Genomic DNA, 10,874 nt, shown 5'->3' on the forward strand with positions numbered 1-10,874 from the left:
AGCACCTATGACACAGTATTCGCGAAGTTAGTCTTCTTAAATTCAAGAGCTGTTTTTTTTGTAAACTAATTTATGCTGGGTAACAAAAGCACCAAGCAGGAATCTGTTGTTAAAAGGGTGGAGGAGTAGACTGAGGTTAAATTCAAGATCCCTTAAGAGAAGGGAGTGGGCTGCTTTCTTGATACAGGTAGTGTAGTTCCTCCATTGTAGCCAGATATTTGGGGGGGAGGTGTTCTTTTTTTTAACTCATTTCTCTTAGGGGAGCCCATCACCCAGCTCCCAGATAATCACATGGAGCCTTATTCTGTCCTGAAAGTAGCTCTGTAGACCAGGCTGGCTTGAACTCGCAAAGGTCCACCTGCCTTTGCTTCTGCCCCTGGAGTGCTGGAGTTGAAAGGCGTGTGTTACCATCACCCAGCACCAGCTTTTCTTAAATTATCCCATCTATCTTTTGTCTTTGGCTTTTACCTTTCTATATACCTTGCTTCACTTCGTACTCCACGGCTTACTGTGCAGCTGGGTAGCTGGGCCCCTGGAATCCTCCTCGTCTTCTTTTTTCGCTCCTTGATCATCTCTTTCCAGATTTTTCCTCCTATTTATTCTCTCCGCCTGCCAGCCCTGCCTATCCTTTCACCAGCCTCGCTGTTCAGCTCTCTATTAGACCAATCAGGTGTTTTAGGCAGGCAAAGTAGCACAGCTTCGCAGAGTTAAACAAATGCAACATAAAGTAAGGCAGCACATCTTTGCCTTATTAAAGAGACATTCCACAGCATAAACAAATGTAGCACATCTTTACCTAATATTCCACAACACTCAATAGATGGTGTGGTTTGCAGCCAAGATGGAGGAAGACAGATGCTAAGGAGTTTCTGTATCTCCAGCATTCCTCTCCATCCTACCACTTCTCTGAATAAGCTTTGCATCACCTAAATTGATCCTATCACTAAAAGGTAAAGTTTGAGTAGCTGAACCAACTGTCTCAGTAAGCCCAGCAGTTTTGCACTGAAGAAATTAATCTACTATATTATCAGGGAAGGGCACACCAATTGGTTATCCAATACCAAACGATCAGCCCTGAAAACATACATACAAATAACAGTATGCAGACTGCGCAGGTTATTCTTAGGAATACACACGTATTTACATACAGTCATGTAACAATAACAGTTAATGAAGAAAAGAAGCCATGAATTCAAAAGAGAAGGAAGGGCGTGTGAGAAGGTTCTGGAGGGAGGAAAGGAAAGAGAGAAATTATATATTTATAATCCCAGAAAATAAGAGAAAGGTTGTTGTTGTTTGTTTGTTTGTTTGTTTGTTTGTTTAAAGAAGCTAATCTCCAAAGATACAATATGGTAGGCAACACATTCTGACAGAGATCCCTGTGGGGCAAGAAACACCAGACCTCCTGGAGCTGGAGTAAGAGGTGGTTGTAAGCCCCCAGATGTGGAATCAATCTCTGCTCCCATGCAAGAGGAGCCATCTCTTAAAAACCCACCAAAAATAGTTTTTATAATTAAACCATGGGTTTTACACCAAAATTAAAATCTTATGTCATAGCAAGCTAAACATACAAGGTGACTGCTTCGTCTCCCTAAAGAAAGTGTTACTTGCCACATAAGGATTTAATGAACAAGAAACCTTCGAGGAGGCTCAGGGGGCTTTGCCACTTTGCTGTGTATGGGTAGAATCACAGCTTTCCAGAAATACAACTAAGGACAGAGAATATACTATCAACAAAGGATGTGTCAGGATTAAAATGTCTAATAGAAACTGTTAACAAATAATTTGGAGAGTGTGTGTCGTGTCAGGCAATATGTGTGTGTGTGTGTGTACACATATATATGGTGAGATTTATCTAAAGTTGTAATATTTTAATAGAAATTATAAAGTTGAATTTACTATGAATACATACTGTTTTAGCAAATGATATTTGTCATCTAAATAGAAGTATGAAAATTCATTATTTGAATACCTAGAAAATTCTTAGTGAATTGTTTTTAATTTGTGTGTCTGTAATATGTGTGTGTGTGTGTGTATGTTTGAGTGTACACACATGTGCATATGGAGGCAAGAGGTGGATGTCAGGGTCTTCTGCTGCTCCCCACCCTGTTTTTTGAAAAGGTGTCTCTCATTGAACCTGGAGTTCACTGATTCAGGAGAGCTACCTGGACACTGAGTCGCAGAAATAATCCCCCTCAGTTCTTGGATTACAAACACACACCACTGGTCAGGCAGTGGTGGCTCACGTGAGCCTTTGACCCCAGCACTTGGGAGGCAGAGGCAGGCGGATCTCTGTGAGCTTCAGGCCAGCCTGGTCTACAGAGCTAGTTCCAGGACAGCAAAGGCTGTTAGACAGAGAATCCCTGTCACTAAACACACACACACACACACACACACACACACACACACACACACACCGTTGCACCCAGATCTTTTACTTGAGTGCTGGAAACCCCAACTCGGGGTCTCATTCCTACTGCTCACCCACTAAGCCATCTCCTTTTAGCCCCAGGTTGATTTTTCTTTCAATAGGGAATAAATGCACAAGTTCCTCTATCCTCATATTGAATGTTTGAGTTTGTGCCTTGAAGATATAGTCTCAGATTATACAAAAAAAAGCCAAATAATCTATGTACCTTCTGCTTGGACAACGTTGTTAATAGTTTTTAGAATTGGAATATTAAACCAATCTCTCAAACAAATTGAGAAACGTCTGTGTCAAGGTTTTATTCTGAATTCTCCATAGGAGAAAAAGGCAGCCAATTCAGAGATGTTCCTTCTGTTGGAGATATTTTAGGAAAGCAAAAATTGACAGTTTATTTTAAAAGCTCCAAATTTTGGAAATCAGAAAGAATACTCATGATTTCTGAGTGTTGGAGTTGAGCAGAAAAGGTTGGCAGGACAGAAAGGTTGGCTCTTCTAGGACTTCATCTTGTTATCAATGAACACGAACCGGGCACACATCGTACCACAGTAGGTCTTCTGTCCAGTAAAAAGGAAAATGATTTCTGCCTGATGTTTCACTGTTGTGGAAAACATCAACCAGCTTGATGCTAACATTATACCAGCGATGAAAATACTTTGGAAATCCCTGTAATACTTACCTTACCCGGATCTTCATTAACTGTTAAAAGTCATTCATGTGTTGTTTCATGTTTTTAGAAGTGTGTCTTTAAAATATATGCATTATTATGATGCAATATAAATCATGTCTAGTGGCATTAGAGGCCCCAGAGACTGAAGTCACCTAGGAAGTCGGGCACACACAACTTTTCAGAAAAATTTTTTAACCTTTTTCAAGGGTACCAGAATCCAAACAGGAGTTACACACTCTTTCCGAAGGGAACTTCTGTTCCAGCCACCACAACCGCACACACACAGGCCAGTAGAATGAAATAGAGCAGCATGGCTGCAGATGGTTCACTAAAATGCCAGATATATACATTGGGATAGAAGACAACATCTTCATCAAATGGTATGGAAAACTTGTGTATCCACACGTAAAAGGGTGAAACTAGATCCCCAACACCAACCGAACAAAATTGATCAAATATTGTAATGTAAGATCTAAAATTTAGAAAATATTAGAGATAAAAGCATAAAAAATACTTATGATATAGGCACATGTTAGGACTTTCCAATTAGGGCTCTAGCTGCTCAGGAATAATGCTAACCATTAACAAACTTGGCCTCACAAAGTTAAAAAAGCTTCTGCCCAGCAAACAAAATAACCTCGTGAAGAGACAACCTGCAGAATGCTGGGAAGTCCTCGCTGACTATACATCTAACTGATGGTAAATAGCTAGAGTATACAAACTCAAAACACAAAGCAAGAAATCAAACAACCAAATAAATAATGAACTAACTGTAGTCAGACTTGTCTATCCCGCCAGCCAGTTCCCAAAATAACCACACAGAGACTTAACATTAATTAATTAATTAATCATAAATGCTCAGCTGATAGATTAAGCTTCCTTTTACCTAACTCTTTTTTTTTAATATTTATTTATTTATTATGTATACAATATTCTGTCTGTGTGTATGCCTGAAGGCCAGAAGAGGGCGCCAGACCTCTTTACAGATGGTTGTGAGCCACCATGTGGTTGCTGGGAATTGAACTCAGGACCTTTGGAAGAGCAGGCAATGCTCTTAACCACTGAGCCATCTCTCCAGCCCCCTTACCTAACTCTTATAACTTAAATTAACCCATTTCTATTAATCCATGTGCTGCCCTGAGGCTCACTTACCTCATGTTCATCCCCATCCTGTTGCCTCTGCATCTCATGCATTTCCTTAAGACAACTCAGACTTTACCTTTCTTTCCAACATTCTCCTACCTCAAAAATCCTGCCTAGCCATTGGTCAAACAGCTCTTTATTAACAATGAGAGCAACACATCTTCACGATGAACAGAAGGATTGTTCCACTGCAATGAATGGCTATAAATGAACAATTCTTCTCAAGACTGATCTCAAGCGAATGATCCATGAAAGGTCAATAAGCATGTGGAAAAGGTCAATGTCTCTAGTCATCAGAGTTGCAAATTAAAAGTACATTGAGATTTCATCTCAGCCCAGTCAAAATGGCAGTCATTAAGAAAATAAATGCTAAAAAAAATAAAAATTAAAAAAAAATAAATAAATGCTAGCCCAGGCGGTGGTGCCCCATGCCTTTAATCCCAACACTTTGGAGGCAGAGGCAGGTAGATCTCTGAGTTCGAGGCCAGCCTGGTCTACAAGAGAGCAACTGCTGGTGAGGATGCAGAAGAATGGAACCCTTTTATAGTAATATTTTGTTTGTGATCTAACAAATAAAGCTTTCCTGAAGATCAGACTGCAGATAGAGCCACCTTGATCCCAAGACTCAGGAGACAGAGGCAGAAGGATTTCTGTGAGTTCAAGGTCACCCTGCCTACTTGAAATAGATCCATTCTCAAAGAGAAACAGAGCCAGGAGGTCATAGAGACAGCATTAAGTCTGAGGATTCATAGAGACAGGATCGCCCTTTGGTCTGAGAATTGGTAGAGGTAAGAACTCTCTAGTGACTGGCGACTCTGCTTCTGTGACCTCTCAGCTTTTACCCCCTGATAGCTGACTCTGGGTATTTTGATTATTAAGACCAATTAGAATTCGTACTACACTCATACCTAGTACTGGTGAGAGTTTTAGTTAATCCAGCTACAGTGGAAATCAATGTGAGGGTTTCTCAGAAGACTAAAAATACATCTACCATGTGACCCAGTTATACCATACCTGAGGATTTCCCTAAATGACTACAAGAGGTCACAAAGACCCCTTCCTGTCGATGTTTATTAAAGCAGCACTCAACAACTGCTAAGGTGTGACAGCAAACTGGTGCCCAGCGACAGAGGCGTGTACAGGAAGCACAGTAGAGACACACGATGGAATCTTCTTATGCTATAAAGAATGAATTTCTGGAAGAAAGAAATGATGCAGTTATATTATAATCTCAAAAGGAACAGGAGAAAATAACAAAGCTATGGCATTTATAGAAAACAGAGGTGCCTGGAGATGACCATATCAAGTCAGACCTAGGAAGACAAATACGGTTTCTCTCACCTGTAGCTCATTGGCTTTGTGGAGACACATAAACCTGTGCGTATTTATACAACACGAATTAAAAGCAAACTTGTATAGGGTAACAAAGGGAAGCAACGAGAGAGGCAGGAAAGAAGGAAAGGGGAGGGGATGGGGAATGTACTCACTGTACAGTATATGCTTGTATGAGATGTACTTTCACATACAGCACCATATACAATGAATATACGTGCTGATTTTCAAAAAGGTGTTACCAGACCTTGTTTGGGACAGTTTTCTTTCTCAGTTGGCATTTCAAACTTTGAAAATGTGTACACTGTCTACCACCACTCGACAGAAACACTGTAGAAATACAGTCTATCGTCGGATTAAACTGGGGGAGGAATGTCAGGAAGAGAATATGGCAGTACATTACTAGAATTGGGCACTTGGAAAAATATCTTCTGCCAATAAAGAGGAGACTTTATCTGCAGTGTGCATGTTTTCATGGTCTATACCCTTGTTGCTAAACACTCAAGCCAGAGAGGGGAAATGAACCTCAAACAGCCTCATCATTGGTCAAGATGATTTTTGAAAAGAAAGCAAAGCTTGCTTCCGTGTGACTTATGGGAAAGCAGGTGCAGTGAGAAATAGAGGTGCCTCAGAAGAGGGTAGTCAGGATGTCCCAGTGGCAGAACAGAAGCACCCTCTGGAACCTCTCTGCCGCCCAGACGTGCCCTGCTTTGAGTCCCTGATCGTTTGTGTAGCTCTCTGGAGCCCTTCCCTTTCCCACATACAAGGCAAAGGGCTGCTGCTCTATGTCATCCATGTTGACAAAAACCTTTGCTGGAGCAGCCGAAACAGATGGACTGTCAAAGGTAACCCTGACCCCTAAAGGAATCATCTCAGGTCTAGTATTCAGCTTGGTTCCATCAGCTGTGACCCATAAAGCCAGCAACGAGGATAGTCCCAACTCTGCATGAAGAATAGTCAGGAAAAAAAGCATGGAAGAGACAGGAAAAGTGATGTCCTGGCACACCCAGGCTGACATTTCAGAACACCACAGACTGGGGGCTTAAGCAATGATATCCATTTTCTCACAGGGTGTCACTATAGTCAGTTCTGAAGAGGACCATCTTTCTGGTTCACAGACGACCTCCTGGTACAGCTCCACATGGTTTTCCCCAGTGCATGCGCATGATGCATTTCTCCTCGTGTTTCTTCCAAAACCCCCCAGTCCTGGCAAATTACAGTTCCATATTTGTGACCGTGCTTACCCTTAGCCCTCTGCAACTTCTGTCTCCAAATACGATCACAACGAGGGCTAGAACTTCGAAGATGAACTTGAGTAGGACACAGTCCATTAAATGACGGGAATCTCAATAGCAGGTGTCTGTTTATTTTCAGGTTCTGTGGTAAAATACCCTGTCAAAAGCTGTTGGGCTTTATTTTAGTGCACAGTTCAAAGTATAACATTATGGCAAGAAAGTTTAGCCACTAGGAACTTGAAGGGACTGGCCACATTGTCTCCCCAGTCACAGGAAAAGGGTAATGCATACATGCATGTTGTTCAATTACCTTTCCTCATTTATACAAGTCCAGGATCCCAGGCAGGGAATGGTGCCACCCCCACAGTAGACAGGTCTTTCCATGTCGTCGGTTAGCTTATCAAGATAATTCCTAGTAAATATTCCTAAAGACCCATCTTCCAAATAATTCTAGATTATGACTAGCTGCCAACACTAACGACCAAAGCAGGTGTCTATTGTAAGCCAAAGGGGTCACTGTGGGGATGCAGAAACTCTCCCTCTGCCTTTCAACCTCTGCTTCATGCTGCAAGGTTTTCATCTATCAACTAGCACCAGGCACTGCACATGAGACAAAAATGAATGAGATACAACCTCTGTCTTACGGGTGCCCTTAGCTGAAAGAGGCGGGAGACGGAAAGGAATGAAGAAACGGTGCAACACCGTGGCATCAAGGGGACTCTGTGCAACATTTCCTGGGTTCGTGGGACAAAAGGCCACCAAACGCCAGGTGCGAGAGACATGTCACACAGGCCTTGCTTCACAATGAATTAAGACCTACTTCCCACTCACTCCACATTTCTTCAGGGCCCTTGATGAGTCTGTATTGTCGTTAGCTTTGTTTTTCTTCTTTCTTTCTTTCTTTCGGAACATTGAAATCCCTCTTCATCCTGTTCACACATGATGTATTCTGTTTAATTCTGTAAGAAAGAGCTCTTGTAAATCCTGCTCCTCTCTGAGAGCAAAGTAATGATTTTAGGTCACAGATCATGTCTCTTCTGTTTACGCCCAAACATACCTACTCTTAAAATTTCTCTCAAACCGGTTTCTAATCAATCCATTAGCTCTTGACAAAAAAATCAAACTGCTACCTTGACTTTATCCCCAAGATTCTCAGATTAAGAGATCCAAGGACAATCTGAGCAGAAAAAAAAATAAATTTAATTAATTTAATAAACCAGGTGAGAATTTGAGGGAAACTTATACAATACATAAAGACTTAACATAATATTTTATTTTAATCCAATTTTTAAAACTTAAATCAATCTTGGGACCATGAGATAGTTCAGTGGGTAAAAAAGTCTTGGCTGTCAAGACTGATGACCTGGGTTCGAACCCAGAATCCACTGTGGAAAGAGAGAACAGTTTCCTGAATGCCCCCCTCTGACCTCTACATGCACACCATGGTGTGTGAAAACTTACATTAGTGTCATCTAACCACACTTGTCATTGTTCCTAATGAGACAAACAACCACAGCTCATCCTCTTGGTTTTGTTTGCCAGGATGAGAAGCCCTTTCCTCCTGGGGTGCCTCTGCAAAATCACTGTTCTCGACAGATCAGCTCGAGCTGCACCAAGTCCCATAATTGCAAAGTCACAAAAAGTCGGTGTTTGTGAAACCGCCAGCAGGTGCCGGGCTCAAGTGTGTGCTTCCCTCAACGGTAAAGAAGGGATTTGCTAAGCAAACAAATGGTGTCTACAACATTTAGTTGAACAGGGAAAATTTAGTTTGTTGAATCCTTCTGTAAGTAATTATGTTTTCCAAATATTTGTAAGCTCTCTAGAGAACTATGTATTCATAAATCATTGATAAGTTAATTGGAAAGCATTCTTATGTATTTATCAAGTGGGGATCCCGACGGGCTCCTGCTAAGCAGAACTGTGCTATCCTGGCAGAGTGCTATTTATTTAAAAGTAATGCATACTGCATGTCTTAACCAACTAAAGTTTCTTCCCCTGGATTAGTGATAAATGCGTATATGTATGTGTGTACATACATATATATATATATGTTGATGTGTGCATTTATATATGTAAATATTTTAAAATCTGATTTCCTTATCTGACTCCCTCTTGCCTCTTCCCTGCAATTTACAAGAGCGAAGAGAGCTCCTCACAGCTAAGAGAGCCAGCTAACCCTCACTTCCTCTAAAGGTTAATATCCAGCAGCCAAGACCCTGTTGCTTTTTCGAGGAGACTTCATTGTGTTGGATCCACAGTCAGTGTGAGCAGCTGAAGGTAGAAACAGGCTAGCGGACCCCTGGCGATGGTGTTCATCTCAGTCCCAGTTTCACAGTGATCACGCCTGTCACTGGTCATGTCTGGAAAAGGGTAGATAAGGGAATGTTTCTCTCTTACGGTAGGTACTCTTACTAATTTCCCCTTTGTTCTCTGGCGTGTCGTGAGTAAATCACCTATGAGTGACGTCACTGTTTGGGAGAGCTCACTGCCAACAAGCGAGCACACCATCTTCTTTCCCATTACCGTAATGTCATCGAAAAGGTGGCTGCGAATAGTTTGTTACAGAAATAGTCAATAGTAAGAGGAAAATCCTGGGGATGTTGCAGACCTGGTTCAGGTTGATGAACACGACGAGGCTAGTACTCTTGTCACGGGTGGAATTTATTAACTAGGTCTTTAAAGAGTTTTAAAGAAACATGACTCCGTGTCTAACAATAACAATTTCACTAATATAAAATGGCACACGTTCTTCCACATTGTGGCTTTCTATACTTTCAAGATTACACGGGCAGAAGGTAAGAGAAGGTGCCAGGTTCTCAATCTACTGCACTACGGTTTCCGCTTGCTTAGAGCTACACCACAATGGGGGACGTAACAAAGAGGTTGATGTTCACGCTGCTTTGAGTGTGCATATTTTTTAACAAGATGTGGTTTAAAACTCCGAGAAGCACAGATGGTTGATCGAGTAGAGAGTTGTGGTGGATGGGAGATCATATCAGAATGCTGAGCCCAACTATAAAATCAAGGAGCAGTTGTATTACACTCACTGTATTGTCGCTTTGCCTACTCTGCAACCCCAAGAGTTAATGGCGATGACATTGCCGCTCCACAGTGCATCCGTCCAGATTGTGAAGGACACATCTTCACTGCATTCTTTAGTTCTTTTTTTTCCTTTTTTGCCAAGTTTAAGAGTCTAAAGTGTAATAAATTCAGTAGTCTTGCCCCATTCACGTTAGAGAATATTTCTAACACCTTCCACATTCAAATCTGGCAGCATGTTGTTCAGCCAATTATTGAAGCCATAACCAGCCCCTTGGAGTTACTAGCTTATTCACTTGCCATCTTTCCTTATAATATGCAATACATATTTCCAGGTATCTCAGAGATGGATACTGTATCTTTTTTTGGCAGTTTTTGTGGTTTTATTTAAACACAAATAAAACATGCACACAAGCATCTACTCATCTTCGCTGCGTAGCCTGGCATTGGGACTGGTGACCCTGTCGGCCGGCTGTGTTGCTCTTTGTACAATGGCCTTTCAGTTCTGGGAGGGAATGTTGTGAGCAATCTCAGCACAATAAGTGTGTTGCATATCAGCAGCACCTCCAGCTCCTTGATGCTGTGGACCGGGAACTTCCGGAAGCCGCCAGGCAGATGCGCTTGGTTTTCTTGTTGCTCCCGTAACTAATGTTGGGAATCAGGATCTGGTCCTTGAATCTTCTCCCTACCCTGTTATGGGTTTCTGCCAGTTTTGCTTAATTTTGACATATTGGTCTGGCTGGTGCTAGATGGACTTCTTGGTCCTCTTTTTGATAATCTTGGGCTTCACAAGAGGCCAGGGGGCAGCCATGATCCAGAAAATAAAGGGCAGTCACCCTGTAGGTAGTGCAGAGGAAGAAGACAGTATCTCTTTTTTGACAACTAGCCTGTTACAATTTTAGTTTTGTTTTCCCTGTTGCTCTGATTTAAAAGACAAGCAAAAACAAAAGCAAAACTGACAAAACCAACCTAAGGAGGAATAGATTTCTTTTCACCTGCAGCTAGAGGGTCCTTCACGGTGGGAAGCCAG

The 10,874-nt window shown here is 41.7% G+C and overlaps 1 pseudogene; it reads right to left on the reverse strand.

The window, feature by feature from the left end:
- Positions 1-10,262: 10,262 nt before the first annotated feature.
- LOC126503236 (60S ribosomal protein L32-like) lies at positions 10,263-10,655 on the reverse strand (annotated as a pseudogene).
- Positions 10,656-10,874: the final 219 nt, after the last annotated feature.

This window comes from Alexandromys fortis, unplaced genomic scaffold (genome assembly GCF_014885135.2).
Source record: "Alexandromys fortis isolate MF-2015 unplaced genomic scaffold, M_Fortis_MF-2015_v1.1 scaffold_52, whole genome shotgun sequence".
NCBI lineage: Eukaryota > Metazoa > Chordata > Mammalia > Rodentia > Cricetidae > Alexandromys > Alexandromys fortis.